Below are 21,151 nucleotides of genomic sequence, written 5' to 3' on the forward strand. Positions count from 1 at the left end.
AATGGCTTGGGGGGGGAAGGAAACAGTAGGCAATGACCTTTTACTGATTTTATACTACACTCTGGCATTCTCACATGGACCTACCACAGTGAAATCCACATTCAGCACTCAAAAATATCACCGCCTTCTCCAACTGGCATTTTATGCCCCCCTCAACTGTTTATATTCCAGAACAAACCACCATGCTCCCCAGGAGTTGCATGGAAGAGAGCAAAATCTAGAAGGGAAGGGGCTCTTTCATTCAGCTACCCCCAGCTGTAGCATAATTCCTATTTTATAAGATGGATAAAATTTTGTTTGGTACCAGAATGATTTGACAGCTGTCTGAAGAAGTTAGTTTGTATTGTGTCATGGCTGTCTATGCCAGCACAGGCCAAATTAGACTAGGAAGAATCATCCTTGAATATGGTTGTGACTTTATGCTAATAATTCTTTCTGCAGAAGCAGACAGTTATGTTTGCCTAAAATCATTATATATTAATTCCTTGTTACCTACATGTAGTATCATATTCTGTACATAAATACATATACTGATATTAACACTTGATTAAATACATAAAGTTTGATTCTGTAAATGGCATAGTGTATGCATTATTACACTAAACTAAGCATAAACAATTGCTGGTCTCTGGTTTTACTGCAGACAGGTCAGAAGAATGCAGCACAACCTTTAAAAACAAGCTTCTGGCATTTCCAAGCAAAGAAGGTATTTATTGGGCTGAAACATTACCAGTCAGATCATCAAGAATATAAACTCTAAGAAAAGATCTCTGAAACCAAGTTTTTACATTGAGAAGTTAGGGAACTTCTAAATATGTTATTCTTAAAGTAACTTCCAATTACTTCTTAAAGTAACTCAAATTAAAAACTATCTGTGGTTTTCCACAAACTGGCCATCGAGTTTGTGACTTTTTCACATTTCGCAGTATTATTTAATTTTCAGAAACAAGTAATTGCATGCGCAGACAGAAGGCAGAATGCTGTTTCAGCATTAGCACTGTGCTAGCCACCTATCCATAGCTGACTCAACAAAAACTTGCACAAAACATAGATGAAAAACTTTACTACCTCAGTATCATTTTCTCGTCACTGGAGGAAAGGCTTATGAACAATAAATACTTTCCTTGGCTTTTCTTTTACTGTGTGACAGAATGTTCTTGGACGTGTGCGCTTGTCTGTACTAACTTCATGCCTCTTCTTAAAAATGAAATGCAGATAATCTGGGTGTCCCCATTCCAAGCTCCCTACCCAGCTTTGTCCCTTTCTTATACAAATCTTTTATTCTGTTCTTCAGCAGACTGAGAAAGTCTCAGAGGTCAATGAAGAATTTACAGTTTAATTCAAGTCTAAATCTCTACATTAGCATTGTTTTTACTTTAGAAATATCTCTGACAAAGAATCACTTCCCCTTAATTCCTTTTCCCCTTGAGGCTTGACTAAAGAGATCTTATCTGCCAATTCCGTATTTACTGTAGCCTTCTCTCACAAAATCCATTGGCTTTACTTTAGCATTCTTCCTCCCTTCTGTTACTAGGAACCATCAACTCTCACTGAAGTCACATTTACCCAGAATTTCCTCAAGTTCCACGTTTTCAGTAACTTCCCCATTTGGAATCAAATAGTCTCTTTCCTATAGATGGCCCCTCTGCTCTATGTAGCAAAAACCTGTCAACAGCAAATACACAAAAAAAATCAGTGGAAAATATTCTTGTTTTCTCAACAGCTCTTGAATTCTTACCCATGATTACCACTGTGATCTAGGTTCTGTATGCTTTGCTAGCTACCATGAAAGCTTCAGCCACCTGGTTTATAGGTATAATAGATTTACATAATATTTCCCTTATATTACTGTTCATAGTCTTAAGAGCTGTAGCTTATTTTGTATGCACCTTGACAGACTAAGTGCTGCCCTCTTCTTCCCTACCCCGTAGTCTATCAGAACAAAATGTCTTTTTAGACTGATATCTCTGTAAGAGTGTGCAAGTTTCTAAACACAACATATATTTGAATGAGAGACAAGATTTAAATTACTTTATCACAAAGAAGATTCATGCCATTACATGCAACTGGACATACGAAAACTAGGCCAAATAACTGTCTGTCTGTAGTACATGGGGGTCCAGACCTGACAATATAATTATTGCCAATACCCATTTTACAATATTCAGTGATGCAGTAAAAAAACAACCACCACTACCAGGATTTCCTCAAAACCAAAAAGTTCAAATTTTCCACCTCAGTAACTATTTTCTTTTCCTTTTAAAATCATGACAGAACTGAGTTATATGTTAGTTATCATATGACCTAAAGATGCCTTCTTTTGCTTTCTTGCAAATTAATCTCAGGAAAAAGATGAAGTGGAAATATCAGAAATATTTCTGAGAGCAGAGTAATACCTGTTTTGTAGGAAGTTTTTATAATGCCTGTACATTGTAACTACTTAAAATCAAGAGTATTTTTATATCACTGATGTGATGCACAAGTGATAAATACTGTTTTGGCATTTATGCCTCAAAACCAATTAAGTCATCTCCTATCAGAGTGGTTGCCCTAGGATTATAATATTTTTCTTTTATTTCCATGTGGAAATCCATCCAGTAATACAGAAGGCACTATAGCCCCCAAAAGTCTCCAGCAGCAAGTAAAAAGATTATAAAGGTTTTTGGTAAAACTTAATGGAGAATGGACTGACAGCAGCCACGAGGGGAAGGACTTGGAGGTTTTGGTTGATGAGAAGTTCTACATGACCCAGCAATGTGATTCTGCAGCCCAGAAAGCCAACTGTGTCCTGGGCTGCATCAAAAGGAATGCAGTCAGCAGGTCAAGGGAGGTGATTCTCCCCCTCTATTCCATTCTCTGAGACCCCACCTGGAGCACTGTGTTCAGCGCTGGGGTCCCCAACACAAGAGGGATGTGGACCTGTTGGAGCAAGTCCAGAGGAGGGCCACAAAGAAAGATCAGAGGGCTGCAGCACCTCTCCTATAAAGACGGGCTGAGAGAGCTCGGCTTTTTAGCCTGGAGAAGAGAAGGCTTCAGGCAGACCTTAGAGCAGCCTTCCAGTGCCTAACTGGGGCCTGCAAATAAGCTGGAGACAGGCTTTTTACAAGAGCATGTAGTGACAGGACAAGGGTAATGGCTTTAAACTGAAAGAGGGTAGATTAAGATTAGATATTAGGAAGAAAATCTTTACTGTGAGGGTGGTGAGACACTGGCGCAGGTTGACCTAAGAAGCTGTGGCTGCTCCATTCCTGGCAGCACTCAAGGCCAGGCTCAAGGCCTCCTATGTCCCTCTGCATAGGAGGAGGTTGAAATTCGGTTGTCGTTAAGGTCACTTCCAACCCAACCCATTCTATGATTAATAGTCCAATTCCAGAAGGCAGATAACTATGCTTACCTGTTGTGCACTAAGATATTTCTGAGACATTTCAGATGACTTAATTTAGACATTAACTCAAAGGCTTCAACACTTAAAGCAGGAACCCAGGCTAGTAAATCATACTATGTAAAGTCAGAAGAGTTTTCAAACTCTGTACAGAAAATGGAGAGAGAAGCAGGCAACTCTGAAGTGAAAGGTTTAAGAAGAGCTCTGCTTCCCTATCATCTATAAGGTACTACAGCATACTTGATCAGGAAACCACCACAAAGACAATATTGGCAAAGGACCTTCTTTTGCAGATAGGCATCTGCTGGAAGGAAGCAAGAGACTACAGCTGTTGCATCTCAACAGAGTCCTTGAGGCAGTGGCTCAAACCCTCCTCAACCTGAGGCAGCTTGGGTCCCTCTTTTTTAGACCCTCCTTTAAGGACAATGCCTTAATTACTATAATTTCTGCTGCTAATCCCAGACTTCCTCTAAAAACCCTCTATGTTCAAGAATCAGTGAGACAGAGAGAACAGAGAAGAGAAAATCTGTAGTCTTCACAGAAGGTAGTAAGATGTGCAATGTCATGCTATCATATAGTAAGTTTTCCTATTTACTTTAGCTATGTAAGTTATGGATTGCAAAGGAAACCACTCAATAGTAGGAAACAAAATAATTTAATTAGATTATTCAGTATCAATCCAGATTGTTACACATATGCTGATGCAACCTAATTACACTTTTCTACTGAATTATCTTTTAATTTAGAAAGGAAGAATTAAAGATGGAGGGAAAAGAAACAAATTGTTTTTGAGAAAGATTCAAGTGCCTAAGAGCAGAATAGTGAAAAGGCACTACATCTGGCAAGGGTACATATTCAGTCATTTTTCACTTAGATTAGCACCACAATGCTCACCAATGCTGCAGCTCCCTTTGTACCCACACAGGATCAGCTTCTCCAGTCAGACTACATCTATGATGCACCACTTAAAATTCTTCAGTGGAATGAAATACCTCCCTTCTGATTTATGGCCTCCAGCAATCACCTGTTAGGGCAATTTAGCTGGCTTAAATTCTTTTGCTGATAGACGATAGAAGACATTCAGGATTTAGAAAAAACAGCCCTGGAGTACTTCAATTAGAGTCCTTCCTATGCACTGTCCTCTGCACAGCAAGTCCTAGAACCTGCCTGTAGTCATCAAAATGGACAAGAGAGGAACCACAGTTTCTTACTCAGGGCATCACCACTTACAAAATTAGCTTTAAAACCCTAAAAAGGAAATAAAAGCCTTTATTTCCAAACCAGGAACAAACAATTCACTTCTTGCATGATAGAGGGCCACAAGACTGTATGGGACAAGGATAATATAAAACATAAGGAATAAATGTATCCAAGGAAAGTGTCATACAGTAGCAGCCTTATGAATAATGTAACAATTGTAGCTTCTAGCTTTTTCAGTTGTGAAGTGGGCCATAAATATTTGCTTGCTTATCTTGAGAATATATCATATGTTCTGGATTAGATGATACTAAAGGTATTCCTGACATGTTATAAGACACTGTATGAAAACTCAACTTAGGTCAGCGTCACAAGGAATGGAGTTCTCCTTTTGAGGCTGTGTTGCAGCTGCTTTCCTTCACACCTCTCCAGCAACTCAGATTACCAGGTAGGAGAACAGGCCTTTAGGTGCACGTACCCTGAAGCAGGCAGAGCACTCCTTGACCGTGGGCACTCAGCAATTAGTGCCTAGGACATCTCCAAATCTGAAGAGGCATAGCAGTATCTTCACAGGGAAGATATTAATCTATCCCCTTAGGATATCTTAGAAAATTACTTACAGATGCATAGCTTTCAGTAATGTATTTCACGTGTAGACGCAACCAAGTTTGTTACTGACAGATATTGCTGACTCAATTTTTAAAGCCTAAAGGAAAAGCTGGCAGGGGATAAATCCCTGGCAAGCAAAGGTGAAAATTTCCCTCCTGAAAGCTAGACTTCTGGTATAGCACAGAGGAACACATAAAACTAGGGATCATTATTTACAAAGCCTGTACTATGTTAGCAAGCAAATTCAAAAACTATATTCTCACCTGTAACCACAGGTGGTAAGAAAGAACTAGAGAGTGGCTGAAGTTATCTTTCCCCTCTCTAGGCATATCAGGTTGGATATTCTAGGGCATACAAGAGAAGAGCAGCCCCAGACAAGCCTCATAGTCTAGAGAGGGTGCACTCCAGTGGATTCTGCACCAGTAGTAGAATATAAATAAACAAATACCTGATGAACATACTTCACTTTTTGCACTTTTAAGTAGGTAACATCTCTAAAAAACCCAAACCCTCAATATTGTCAGTAATAGTTCAATGTGATGCAGGGATGTAAAAATCTTTCAAACGCTAGCACTGAAACTAGCACTGGATACCATTTACCACAAAACAAGCTTCACAATTATTTTCATTGCAAGTACCATAAAAATCACATTTTTTGTGGTACATGAAATATCCATAAAATTCACAGATAGCTGTGCCTGGGATTGCCCCGATCCAGGCACAGGACATAGCACGTTGCTTGGTTGAACTTCATGAAGTTGGCATTGGCCCACCTCTCAATCGTGTCAAGGTCCCTCTGGATGGCATTCCTTCCCTCCAGCGTATCAACCGAACCACACAGCTTGGTGTCATTGGCAAACTTGCTGAGGGCGCACTCAATCCCACTGTCCATGTCAGCAACAAAAATGTTAAACAAGACCGGTCCCAACACCGATCCCTGAGGGACACCACTCGTTACTGGTCTCCACAGCTGGACATTGAGCTGACATACAAAGGTCTCAAATAGGAAACCAAACTTGTATTTTAAAGAAATCTTACTTGCTGAGTACAAACAGGCGCTCAATACCTATGCGATTTTATGGGAAGTACATACAAGTTGAGCTTGGTCAAATCTCTTGGTCAAATGACCCCTTGCTCTTTGAAAGAGCTCAGTACAAATACTTCAGCAGTGAATACTTAAGTTGCCTTTACTGATACAAAATATTTTATATTTAAGAAATGACAGCTCAAAGGTCAAAAGCTACTACATGTTCTATTAAGCAGGGTATTTTTAGTTACATTTTTTAGAATAGGAATAAAATCTTAAGATGAGTTTCCAGAAGCTTCACGCTAGCCTGTTCCAGCCATCGTATCCCAGGCTTTCCTCACTTTTCGGAGAATTCCACCCTACCACAAAAAGGATCTTGCCTATGACATTACTAGGCTCCATTGCTGGAAGTGACTCATTTTCCATAGCAACCTTAGGATACTTTTCGCCTCACTTTAATTGCACATAAACAACCAAAATCCTTACTTCTTTCCTCTCACCTAATTTGGAATAATTATCAGTTTAAACAGAAACACAGATGATACACTGGATCACAATCTGCAAGATACACCATTCAGTATCCTTTTACCAAGAGCAAGAACACACAGAAAGTTCTGCAAAGCTGACTCTAAAAGAGCCTAGCCACAACAAAAGGTTCCTCTGACCTCAAAAATTTAGAGACTGATATGTGACACGAAAGCGCAGGCCTGACTTTCCTTTCTGCCTACATATCCTGACAGCCCTGAGGAAAGCCACTGATGCTGATTTCAGGCAAAGAACTTGCACACAGAAATACATGGTCAGTGCATCATTCAGAACAACTCTTTTTCCTCTAAACAATTCTGTATCTGGAATAAACATTGTTCCAAACACAATATGTGGTTTGGAGAATAAGAACTTCAATTCCTGGATATAATCCAAATGCCCAATATGAATAAACAATCAGGTAGATCTGGTCAACTGGCTGCAACAAGAGAATCTCTCGTTTTAACCATTGAATATAACATGGGTTCAGTGGCTGAAACTGAAGGTCACGGATTTCCTAAATGTATTTTCTCAGCTCTGGATATTCTCGATATCTACACAGTTATCCCTGAGAACTTTTAACTGTGACAAGTTTCTGGCCTCAAAGGCAAGTAATAGCAAATAAAATCCACAACTTTGTGTTTTGCTAACAGATCTCTTGTAAAAGAGCTGTTATTGTTAGTAAGCTTACTGAAGAACTCCTTACAGATAACAGAACGAGGGTGCTTAACCTATCTTCTCTATCTTGTTATTTTGACTTTTAAAAATTCTTCACAAAAATAAACAGTTCAAAACATCAATCTCTCTCCATTCCGGAGTGTTTTGTCACTCCTATTATGTGTCTCAGTTTCACCCTTATAGCACCTTGATGTCATCTTACGAGAGCCCCTCATAAGGACTACTGTTTCTTAGTCCAAAATGCCATGATAGAATTAGACCTGTATCAACCTCCTGAACTCTCTTCTTGTGGAGTACACAAACACCAGGCAAGATATCTCAAGTATTCCTCTATTGCGATACTGTAATGAAGTGCAAATTCACTGATTTAACTGTAATTACTGTTATATTTCTTTACATGGTTTTAACACAGGCAGTTGGCTGATCTCTACATGATCTTGTGGCATAAACATCTCTTATTTGAGTTTAAACATTTCTGAATTAAAGGAGAAGGGAAAAGTTTCTTTATCACAGTTCTTAGTACGATTAGAGCCTCTGGATTTTGCTCCAGCACAGTGCTAGCTTTCTCTACCTTCAAAATGAAAGTAGATAAATACGCAACACTGCAATCTACATTAAGTATCATTAAACATTGGGAGCAAATCAAATACTTGGCATCACCCCAATGCATCACTTCCTCCTCCATGCAATTTTTCCTCTCTCATTATTTCCTGCCATCTTTTACCTCAAGTCTGCCCTCAGTTTAGACAGCCATATTTTTCAAGTGTAATAAAAAACATGGCCTAAACTAATCACCAGAAGAAAGTTTATTACACTTTGGAGCACCTTAGATTTCATACTAGCCAGAAAGTACATAACAAACTTTTTGTGTTCCACTGAAAAAGATTTTAGGGAAACAAAGTTGGCTGCAAACACCAGTAAGTCCATGATGCCTGAGCAGACCGTTTTTAACAATTCTTCATGCAGTCCAAAGCAGTTAACTACTGACAGGAGTACTAAGATGACCAAGGAGATTTTTCCTTCTGTAAAAGAGCTCATGCAGCTAAGAAAAGTTTTACTTAAACTTTGTTAGGGTTTTTTAAGATTATTTTTAATATTTAATAGAAGCTTTATATGGGGTTGTTGTAATAAGTCCTAAACTAATTTATGACAGAACCCTAAAATGCTTTCTTAAACATCTAACATTTTAGTAGCTCAAAGGTTTTAGAAGACCTCAAAATGACCATGTCTAAGATGCTTCCTGTCAAACATCTAGCTTCAGACAGAAAAAAATAAAATAGAATAAAAATTATAAGACAAAATTCCCAGGAAATACTCTTACATCCCATCTTCCTTAGCATCAGTACCTCAGCCCTAAACCAGCAATAAATCTGTGCTAGCTTATAAAAGACTGGAGTTACCAAGTGAAACTTACAACACAGTTTTCAGCAATACATTTACATTTGGCTATGCACACGTGAACAATGTGGCAAAGTTCAATGTAAATCATGCTGCTGCTCCACATAACAAGCAAGCACACAACACATTTATATACACAAGGAAGAGACAAGGTGTGCATTAAAAGATAAGCACTTAAATGCATGACAAATTGAGCCCAACTCATCCATGATATGTTTTTCATTGTTGAGGGAAAGCTAAATCACTTTTAGGAGTTGTGTAGCTTTTTTAAATAGCAGGCATCTTGACTTACAATAAGTTAACCCTTTCATGCACCATGCCCTTAATTAGATTTGAGGTTTCCCTTCCCTCTAAACTGTCTACAACAAGTAGAAGTGACCTTCAGAAATTAAGGCTCTGTATACAGCCAGGGAAATAAACTTTATCATTATGGTTTTTTAAAACAAAGAAAAAAGGAAAAAAAAAAAAAAGAGAAAGGTTTTTCTCTACAAAGACTGGTATAAAGCAAATCAATTTGCTGTAAAAGACCTCGTTGTTCATAGTTTGTGAGAACTTTTATGTCATTGTTTTCAAAATACTATCATGCCAAGCAAATAGCAAATTCTCTATATAATCGTATTAAATATTCCCCATGCATATGCACATTCATACACTTTTAAAGGTTTTTAATGGCATTCTTGAACTTTCAACCTCTATTTTACTTCATTTTCGAGTTACTATAATTCACATCATGCCTGCAAATATTCTTCAATTCTAATGGCTGTCCAACTTATTAGAATGAACTTTTCAGCTAATCAAATGATGAACTACTCCTAGTAAGGCAAAGCAAAGAAGAATTACTGTTGCTGCAAAATCGTTATCAGTACAGAAAAGACCAACAACATTTACTTATTTTCATCAAGCCATAACGCTAATTGTTAACCTGCCCAGTTTAATAAATCAAATTCAAAAGTAGACATTTGGACATAATTACAATCTTAAAACATTTGCCCAAAAAGTGATAAGCGACATGTACACATCAAAGGCTTAATGGTTGCTCATGCATGTTTTGCACCTTCTCCCATTTAACTGGAGAAAAAGAAACTGGTTTTGCCTTTTTTTTCCTTTAAAATGCTCTTTCCAGTAATATTATTATGATACTTAACAAAGCAAACACCTTCACAAGAAAACTAAACATGAAAATGGAGATGAGCTATTCGATTAACCCCAAAGTAACAGACAGTTTTGTTCCACATCTGATAAATTCTTCAACCTCTGTTAAGCTGATCAGTAAAAACTCAGCTAATTGAATCCATCGATGTGAAAAACCGCAGGCTCAAGTCTGTACTGCATACATCAAGCTGAAGGATTTCTGCTTCAGCCATGGCGGTAATAGTCAGTGGGGTCAGGTCAAAGAGGGTTAAAGTGAGTCAGGATATAGCCAAAGGAATACATCAAACACCGATTTTAAAAGGGCAATTAATCTTAGACAGAAATGCTTCCTGGGGAATGAGATCTCAATCTTAAGAACACACTACATGATGTAGCAGTAAAAATGTACATATACAAGCTTAGAGAGCTTTCATCCTGTGATCACAAACAGAAGGGGAGTGCTGTTTATCAGAGAAATACAAACCCTTGCTAAAATACTTACATTAGCTTCTTCCGGGCCCTTACTCATTGAAAAATAAATTCTTTAACGAGCAGGCAATAGAGTTTGCACACATGAAATATCTTTTTCTGCACATGTACTGTACCTTCTTTTGAACAGATAGTAGATTAAAGTATTTAGAGATCTCCACCAAAGTACAATTAAAGAATTTAGTCCTGAAAAAACTTTCTTCAGGAAAGAAGCAAATAAATGGGTAATGGAACATCTGAAGGGCTCTTTAGCCTGAATAGTAACTTCAAACAAAATAATAAATAAATAAATCCCCCCCCCAACAGTTCAGTGTTACGTTTGGAAGTGAATTTTCATCAAAAGTTCATTTTAATTAAAAAAAAAAACCAACCTAAGAGTTAGCTTCAAAACTGACAGATAATCATCTTATCTTTAACAACAGCTTGGCTAATAACAAGCATTTTTTTTTTAGAGTTCAGAAAGTATTTTTTCACTTTACAGCAGAAAAGTAGATCCATAAAACTTAAAACACACATATACATCATTTACAAACAGAATTTGCTAAGCTAATATCATTAATTAGTTGGCAACATTATAGGAATCATTAGCTATGTGAACAATACACTGCAGGTACATAGCTCTGAAATGAGTTACAGCTAATTTTGCTGTATTAGTTTGCAGTTTTAGAGAGCTGGCTTTGCAACTATCCTTCCTTCAACCTGGGGAAACTGATTCTCAACATCTCATGTGGCAGAATAGTATCTATTTGTGTATCTGGTCCATATATCTGGCTGCTTTGCTTAATTTGCCAGTGACTAACAGTTTGCATCAAGATACTGGACTTAGCAAAATTTCCCAAAGTGTACAGACCCACTGCATTTTGTCATGTTAAGTCTGGCGATGATACCATCAGGACAAAGGCCAAGAACACAACAGGCATTCAAATCTTTAAAGACTACAGCACCTCTGTGTACATACCAAGCCACTGCATAAGACTGGCTTTGACATAAGGAGCAGTTTTACCTCTACTTTCTCACAAATATTCTTCAAATAGCTACAGGTGCCAAATAAGATAGTACAATTTGTCCACTGAATGTGAAGGTATCAAAATCTCTCATTAGAATGAGGTATCAAAAAAAAAAATGGGACAGCTACTATTAGCAAGTGCTGCTGAATCTTAGAGAAGAAAGACAGTCAAAAGTGTTTATTAGTAGATAACTCTGCTTTTCATTATTGACGTGGCTGCTACTTTTCTCCCACTTCCATCTGTAGGTCCTTTAGTTTTGCAGGTTCTTTTCTTCTTAGCCTTACAAGATATTTATCTCCTGGGAAAATCAGTTTGTACCTACACACATCAAGGCAGAATAGAACAATACTGCAAGAGAGAAGTAAGGAAGATGGGAATGCTTTTGCTCAATCTACCCCTTATGATAAAGTACCTATGTCTAATTTAAAGGTATAGATGTAGGTCATAAGATGGACCAGAAGCCACTCTCTGGACCTCAGGGCAAGTGCCTATTCAGCTAAATCATCTCCCCCTCCATATTGCTTACTGACAGTAGACCCCAGACTGTTAATCCATGAACACAGCTCAAATTTTCAGGAAGAGTATTAATTGGCCTAGGTCAAAATTATGCCAGAGAACTGCTAATAGTCATACAGCACAACCAACACATGTTCTAGCCCTCCTTTTGTTTACTAGAAAAAAATAAAACCACTGACACCACAATGTCTAAATCTGGCTGTGCACTGCAGTGTCCTGGTTGAGAACTTCATGTTGCAAGTCGTCACAGAGGTTTACTGCTATCTCCTGAAAGCTTTGCTAGAGCCATTAAAATCTTCAGTTACACCTGTACCAGTTACAACACTAAAGGTACCAGTGATTATACAACACATGAACATTAATAGGATGATGAACCCTACTAAAAAGAAAAAAAACCTCTAAAAACAAACAAACAAAGTGATTTCAGAATATTCTCACATTTTCTATGAAACTAACCATAAAAAAATATCCTGTAAGTCTATACTCTTTGTGTTTTTGATGGCTCAGTCATACTGACTGACCTCTTTGATCTCCTTGGGGTGAAACACACTGATTTAGACCAGGATTCAAAAAAAAAATCCAATTCTTAACTCTGTTACTGACCTCAGTGTGACCAGGTGCAAGCCACATCACCCCTCTGTGCCTCTAATTTCTCCTTCCTTTTTGTCTCTTCACTCATCTTTTGTCTAAGTGATAAATTCTGTGGGAATGCACTGCAATATCCATACAGTGCATAAAGAACCTGAGGTCTCCTCCTAAAACACAAAAAATATACCTTTTAAAACTGAAAATTCACCACAAGCAAAACATTTTGTCAGGATATGCATGGCAGATTACTGAGAGGTAACTTGCCCAATTTCTAGTAATTTTCTACAATCAGAAAAAGAAATGAAGAAAATGTCTGATTTTCAGATTCACAGCATTCTATCCAGGACCTGGGGTAGCACGCTCATACGCGCAGGAAGTGCAGCTCTATTGCAGTCCTTGAAGCAGATTGCTCTAGGATGAAATATACCACTTTCCTTCTGCAGAGAATTTCAGAAGTGCAGGCTTGTGACTTCCAAACAGAATAAGCTATGTTAAAAAAAAAAATAATAAATTTTGCTCTGTGGAGGACTTGATTTTCTCCACTTCATACTACTACTGTTATAGACATAAAAGTTTGTTGTGCCTGAATAAAATCACTTGCCTTCTGACAAATTTGGAGAATAGTCTGGAGTCTGATATTAATAAAACTTATTAGGTGGCTGACAAAATGAATTTAGCTGAAGCTGAACAAATTTACAAAGACTTGTCTAAGAAACAGGATTATTTCCCTATTTGCTGTACCTCTTCCTATATTCTACTCTTTTGAATGTGAATGCGTGTGCATGACCAGAAAGCACTTCTAAGTCACAAAGTGACTTAGAAAAAAAAGCACATTGCTCCTGTGATATTAGGGAAGTTGCTAGATGGAAGAAGGCAGACTAGACTCGAACAGTATGTTTCAGTTGGAAGGGACCTACAATGATTACCAAGTCTAACTGCCAGTCCAATTCAGGGCTGACCAAAACTTAAAGCATGTTATTAAGGGCATTGTCCAAGTACTCTTCAACACTGGCAGGCTTGGGGTATCAACTGCCTCTCTGGGAAGCCTCTTCCAGCATTTGACCACCCACTTAGTGAAGAAATGCTTCCCTGTTGCAGCTTTGAGCCATTTCCACATGTCCCATCACTGGGTACCATGAAGAAGAGCTCAGCACCTCCCTCTCCACCTCCTCAGGAAGCTGTAGAGAACAACCAGGTTGCCCCTTAGTCTCCTTTTCTCCAAACTAGACAAGCCCAAAGTCCTTAACTGGTCCCTTATAAGACATTCCTTCCAGATCCTTCCAGACTTGTCAACAGCTCCTCTGGACACATTCACGGACCTTCACCTTCTTTATTGATGGGGCCAGAACTGCACACAGTATTCCAGGTGAGGCCATGCCAATACCGAATGCAGTGGGATAATCCCCTCTTTTGACTGGCTAATTATACTGTATTTGATGCCCGCAAAGATGTGGTTTGCTCTCTTGGCTGCCAGGGCACACTGCTGCCCCATATTGAGCTTGCTGTTGACCAGCAATCCCCAATCCCTCTCTACAGGGCTACTTGCCAGACACTCTGCTCCCATTTCATACCTTTGCCCAGCATTACTCCATCCTAAGTATAGGGTACAGCATTTGGACTTGTTAAATTTCATTCCCTTTGCCACTAGGAAAGGGGCAGAGGGGTTACTAGTTACCAAACAGATAATCCTTGTATACTCAATTGAGGTAAACCAAGATATGCTTGCTGTTTCCTGAGAATTCTATGCAGAAAGATCACGTCTCTTCTTCTGGGAGTAAGCAAGCCAGAACAGCCTCTTTGGTTATGCAAAGAGTTTGTCAGGAAATCAAGATGGCTAACAAAAACAAACATATAAACAGCACAGCTGCCACACTATTAACCCTCAGATTACTTGCACCCTTCTGTGTAGTCAGGACAAATTAATTAATTATATATATATATTACTAATAAATTCTGTACTCATGACTATTAATTCTATAATGTCAAGACAACCTTGGGACTTCTACCCCTTGCAATTTTAACTCGGAAAATATGTCTTTCCATTACAACTTAAGAACAAAAAAACCCCAACAAAAACCAGGCAGCAACTGGGGCAGGCTGGGGGGTGAAGGGGGTTGGGGGTATAAAAAAATTAAAATCCAAAAGTCAGAAGTCAGACAGATGAGAGGCAGATGCAGAAAGATAATCCAAGCAGACAGCCTGGTTAAGAAAAAAATAACAGGCACAAATAATGACTCACACCAAAAAGGAGACGTACATAATGACCTGCTCTGACTTGGAGAGCACCACCAAGTCAAGGACACAAGGAGGGTGGAACAGCTTAAGCAGTAGTCTGAAGTTCAGTTCTGACCTGCAAGATGACTGCCATAGCACAGAAGTCAGTAGAGTAGCATTCACATCACTACTGAGCTTTTAATTGTCTTTTAGTATGCCTACACACTACAAGCAAGACCTGTAACCTTGCACAATACTGTCATATCCATCTGGGATGAAAGTGTGGGTAAAACTGCCTAAAACTGATCATGGCTAGTTTTATTTCTAAATGTAGGTGGCCTGGAAAAGTATTTCAACGCTGTACCTTTACAGCATCGAAAAGCAGAGACCAGCCTGCAGAGAGCACAGTCAGACTTACTAGCCAGATATAAGGAGCAAAAGCTTCCTAAACTGGCTTACCACTGTGCAGCTCCCATTGTAAACCCCAGGCCCAAATAATTCTGACTTCAGACAGAGTGATTTCAGCTATATTTCATGTCACTCCAAAACTATTCACAATGCATACATTTACCTCCTTCTACTGCATTACTTGTCACTTGTATCAAAATTAGGACCTTACACAGCAAATCTAAGTTGAATTTTCTGTTTGACTAATTTACTGGAAGTCCCTGCTCAGAAAACTGAGGGAGAACAAAAAACAATTAATATGTAGTCTCTCATAGAATATACATTAAAAAAAGCTGAGAGTTAATTGAAAACAGTTGATCACTAATTTTACAAAATCATTCAGTACAGCAAGTCTTAAGAGAAAAATCCTGAAGTCTTTTTGATCCTTGCTTTATTTCTGAAAGAACTAATGACACTGCTGTAGAAAGAGGTCAGTTCACACAGCTTTTCTGAATGAACAACAATGCTGTGAAAACTGGGATTGATTGATAGCCTACTGTTTGCGTCATTATGTCCAAATGTTTACCATTTGAATCTTCAAGGAAGCATGAGACAAAAATCAAAACAAGTTTTATGGAGACTTCAACACTGGCAAAATTGTATCCAGAATTGTTTAGACATGATAGCAGTGGAAGAAAACTGTTTCCCTCTGCATTATACAATTTTTATCTTTGCATTATGCACAATGTCTTAAATTTCTGGTGTGGAAGAGAAAAGACGTCCTTCCCTCCCCCAGAACAACTCTGTTTTCTATCATTTTAACCCTTTATTTCTTCAAAGCATTCTGTTGAAGTCAACAGTTTCCTTTTTCAATTGTTGCTCTGCAGTTATGCAAGATCATACTGTGTTCATCCCCTTCTCCTAATGAGTCACCATTTCTAAATGAACTGTTTAACATACTAGAATGTTCTTTTACAGCAACCTCATATATGTCTATAATAAATGTCTATAAATAAGTTTTTTAATTGCTGTGAATTATTCATTTTTTTTTAAAGTTTCATAAACTCTGAAGTTCAGAACTGATATCACTGCTTCTGGAAACAAAGGCCCCTTAACTGACAACAGGAACCCCTATCATCAGATGCGTAAAACCATGGCAAAATGCAGTGTGACCTCTGTAGCAGCAATAGATAGATAACAATTTTATTTATCTGTCATAAATGACACTGTTGCTGTAAGCACACAGCCTGATCTACCTAATCTCAGTAAGACAGAGGTTATTAGACAGCAATGAAAAATAGCCTTGGTGCTATCTCCATCAGGCACAGATAATGAATTTTGTTATTCAGCAGTTTCGGGAACACAGGTAACGTGTTCTACCACATCAGCTATGTCACCTTATGCTATATTTACAGGCAAGAACATGGTCTTAACATCTTCTCTTTCTTACCTTCATAGAAACTGTAACTATGCAGTCTAAAAGACCCATAGGCAATATCACGCTACACCTTAGCCTGTTCCTCCATAATGTACTACATCTTCTCATAAATAGCAATAACTCTCAAGTTATTTAAATAACTGTCTAATTTTCTAGAACTGGAACTACTGCTGACAATTCCACCACACAAGAACTGTTCAGTTAAAGGATCAAATTTTGTCTGTGCAAGTGGCATCCACAAGCACAGGAAAAGTCAGACTATTTTACTGTAGCATGAATAGTAATAATATTAATCTGATTTTAACACTGGAGTCCTCATGAATGGGTGTTTCATATTAACATAAAAAAAGACATCTGTCATTCAAAATTGCATGATGCACATTCTCTGAGAAGTAAAACTAGGATTTTGGACTGTTGGTTGGAAAGGATCTTTGTACAATTTCAAGAACGTAAAATGGTGAATGAGAAGGGTGGCAACTGGACAATTTCATTTTGGACTTCCTGGAGTAACAAGGACGTTAGTCTTCTACAAAATAAGCTTTTGAAATGAGTTTGAAAAACTACAAAAATAATTATACAAATTATGGTAAGCTTAGTCAAAGAAGTAAGGCAAGCCAATTTTAAAAGATGCAAAAGCAGGCAATGAAATGACAGCAAGTTATGTATAACTCAAATAGAGGTACTTAAGAAACACGATGCAGAAAAAAGTAAGGAAACAGTTGTAAGAGCCACTGACATGAAAGAAAGTAAGATGAATCAACACAAGCTGAAAAAGAACTGAAAAATAAGTACTACTCTACAATAATGCTGAGATCAAAATCAGAAGTAACTAATCATTTAATCATTGCCCAAAACCTAAATGACCAGCTTGCCTTCTTTTTAAGGTAAAACCAAAACCAAGCTCACCTCCCCTGCCCAAGATACGATCAGAACTGAGAACTAAACACAATGTAATATGCTCAAATTGCAAAACTTGCAAGGTTTTAATTTGAAACACTGAAAACTGAAGTGAAATTGCACATGATCTAGTAAGGATTCCCAGTGACTCTAGGTGTTCAGGAATAGTAGTCCATGAAGAGCAAACTAAGTATTATCTATACAACCACAAGTTCTATTTTGTACAGTAAGCTAAGTATTATCTATACAACTCCCAAGTTCTATTTTAATTGTATGCAGTCTCTAGATGAATTTAAGTAAACAATAATTATGGAAATACAGTAAATAAGAAATAAACTAATACACAGTGTAAGTTTACCCATTGTAAAATTTAAGACTGAAGTGTCAGTCTTTTATTTATTAACTGCTGTGTTAGTTAGAATTTATTATTGCAGTAACTAAAGCCCAAATAATAACATCCATTAAAAAGAGATAACAGTAGGCTGCAATACAGAGGAAGTGATTACTGGATTAGCTTGTGTTTGAGAATATTGATTTTTATATTTATTAAACATGTCAAGTAGGACTTTACTCCTTCCCAAATTTCATGTCAACACAGGAAGATCAGAGCAAAGAAAAAAAATTTAAACAAATCAAATGCATCAATATTAAATGCAAGGTGATGCACTTTTTGTGATGACTTGGTATTACTGTTTGTTGCCATATAACAACAACTGCTGCCTGTGAAGCAGCTAAACAGGCACCAAGGTAAAAGAAAAGCTACTCCGTTAATGAGAAAACATTTGATTTAACACATTTGCTGTCCAAACACTCATTTAGACAGAAAATGATAGTGAGTTATATTAGATCAGTTCTAATGTAGTCTTCTGGAAGAGAGTACTGTACAATACTGTAGTAGGAGTACTGTAAGGTGAAAAAAAGAGTATCTTCTCTGAAGTACTCTCTATTCTTAAAGATCCTTGGTACTAATAAAAGTAACAATTCTCCTTGTTTTAGAGAAACAGGGTACCCCTTTGTAGTCAAGAGAAAACTTTGGCAATTGCATTAGTTAAGAACTACACTGGTTTTAGTTGTTGTTCTAATTCAAAGTACTGCTTTTCTTCACACTTTCTGATCATCTCTAAGAATGTGTAAATTGTTTGATATGCATTTTGACAAGTAAATTCCAAACTGCTATCTCTATTTGACAACTTCACTGTGGTGACTAAAGAGGAAAAAAGAGGTCAAGCTAATGCTCCTGTAGTCTGAAAAGGTAAAAGTAGAAGTCACTCTTTTCTTTGGTCTAACAATGCCCATGGCAAAAAGCCTTTAATTTTTATCTATCACTTCGCAATGAACAGTTTAAGGAGATGAAACTATCTATCAATCCAGAAAGGTTAACACTCTACAGTTAAGGAGAATAATATATACACATCTGAACAAAGGACTAGTTTGAGGAGAGACTGGGACATAAGGGTTGGGATAATAACTGCTCAAGTTCTTATTTTTTAGTGTACTTTAGCAAACAATAAAACCCTTGAACAGCTTCATAAGCTAATTTAAGTAACAGTATCTAAAGCAATCCACAGTCTATAACAGTCCAAAATAATACTGACAATATTTAACAAAGTCCATTTTCACTATCAGTGTTTTAACGCCACTATTCAACCTGTTCTACTCCTGACAACATTCTTTCCATCATGTTTTTAACAGTTGGTAATCAAAGTATATATTCAATCCACATATATAAATAATTTTTTCATTGAAATACTTTTTCTCAGCACAGTTAAAAGAGAGACTTAATTATATCCATGTTTCTTAAAGCAAAGGCATATAGACACTGTGGGTGGTTCTTGAAACCCTTCCCTCTCTCTTTTTGTGGTGGTCCCTAAGTATTTGGCAGCAGGAACAGCTCACATATATGGCTACAAATGCTGAGTCTGAAAATCATACATTCTCTGTGTTCCCACGGCACAAAGCTCAGTTACGGACGTCACCATAGACAAGCAACCACCACAATTACCATGAGGCTTCCACAGTTGAATGAAAAGTCATTGGAAAAGAGAAACCCATAGAGGAAAAAGAGAAAAAAATTAAAATGAACAGATGGAGAAAAACAGAAAGAAAGAGAAACCTATACTGACTGTGTTGCACTGACAAAAAGATGCAGCCAATGTCACAAATGCGTTGATTCCATAAAGACGGGGTGTTAAAAAAATCACTCATAGAAAAAAATATCTAAATTACTTCTTCAAAACAAGAGTGAAAAAGGTTGAGAGCAACTTGCTTCAATAATATCTACTGTGTCCTTAAGCATATCCTTGACGAGATACTAATTTTTTTTTTCCTGTATTCAGAAAAATTAGGTAGATTTAAACTTTGGTAAGAATACATAAAATCTGAAAATCCAGGTGTGGAAAACAGCTTGTCAGCTTTTTCTAATACACCTTTGACAATTTTGTTACATGATTATTTTAATGCCTTGACCAGAATAAATATAAATTGTAGGTAAAAAAATTTAATCTTACAAAACCAAAAATCAGAAGATAGCAAAAAAAGGCCCAAAGAAGGCAATTTTTAATATGAAATTCAAATAGTCTTGACCAAAAACTATTCTTCCATCAGAAACTGTTTCATCAAGATTATCCCATGGAAGGAGACTGTATTATTATTTTATAGATCACATACTGAAGTCAAAGAGACATCATGGTCAGAAATACATATTTTTTGGAGGGTCAGAGAGGAATAATGGGAAGCCTAGAACTTGACTTCAGAGAGTGCCTGGTGTTTGCACACTCAAAGCCCCCAAGCTCTTGCTTGTGTAAGCGAGCAAGCTGTTCAGCAGAATGCTCACGCTGATTGCTGGATTTTTCCAGCACTCTTCAATGAAATGGGTGGTTTTGTAACTCTCAGTTTGCCTACTATCCCATATAAATGAACTCCCTATGGAAGAAAGAACTGAAATCAATTCCCAAAGGCAGTGTTCAGTTGCCTAAACTGCAATACTTCCTGAAGTACATTAATTACCCATCCATCATTTCAATAATCAGGATAATGTTTTTTTCACAACACAGCCCTGACACCAAAACATGCCTGGCCTGTGCAGGAAGACAGAAGTCTCACAGAAGACAAAACGAGTAGAGAGGTGGAGAGTCATTAAACCGTATGCATAATCATCAGTGTGCATGTGTACAGAAATTAGGATTGTACAGGTGGTCTACAACTCTGATACATCCTAAATTTCAAGTAATTCAACTTCAAATGGATACAACTACTTCAGAAAGAAAACATTTATGCATAGTTTTCCAGGTTTAAAAAAAATGCTTGCAAATTAAATTCTCATGTGCCCATAAAATGGATAGAAACACTCAGCTTTACAGCCTCCTCCTTTTTGAACTGGTGGAGCATCTATTGACAGAGGAAGTTTGTTAAACTCTCACTGAACCAGCAGAAAGAAAATGAGTTGACAGAGTGGGTTTCATGGAGACTTCAGCAACACAGACATGTTGAGATCTTTGAGAGTCTACTCACTGGAAAAGGGAGAAGTATGCCCTCATTATGGTTGCTAACATTTCTACAGGCAAAACTCAGAAGTGGCATTATGCATTCTGCTGAGTTAGTGGAGCTTTTTTCTTTAATAGCTCAAAGCTGTATTAAGAGTGTGAATACTTAAGATGGTGCACACTGCA

The 21,151-nt window shown here is 37.5% G+C and overlaps 1 protein-coding gene across 3 annotated transcripts in view; it reads right to left on the minus strand.

Moving 5' to 3' along the window:
• The window catches only part of ATG5 (autophagy related 5), a 74,825-nt gene that overhangs the window by 3,128 nt on the left and 50,546 nt on the right, over positions 1-21,151 (minus strand). The window contains exon 7 of one of the 3 annotated variants that reach the window (XR_009727443.1): positions 12,563-12,714. The exons of the other annotated variants lie outside the window; for them this stretch is intronic. The gene's annotated coding sequence lies outside the window, so the exon portion shown is untranslated. The remainder of the gene's footprint in view (positions 1-12,562; positions 12,715-21,151) is intronic. 3 annotated transcript variants of the gene reach the window in all.

This window comes from Neopsephotus bourkii, unplaced genomic scaffold, assembly GCF_033783945.1.
Source record: "Neopsephotus bourkii isolate Nb327-2 ecotype Australia unplaced genomic scaffold, CSIRO-AGI_Nbou_v1 NB_1358, whole genome shotgun sequence".
NCBI classification, from domain to species: Eukaryota; Metazoa; Chordata; class Aves; order Psittaciformes; family Psittacidae; genus Neopsephotus; species Neopsephotus bourkii.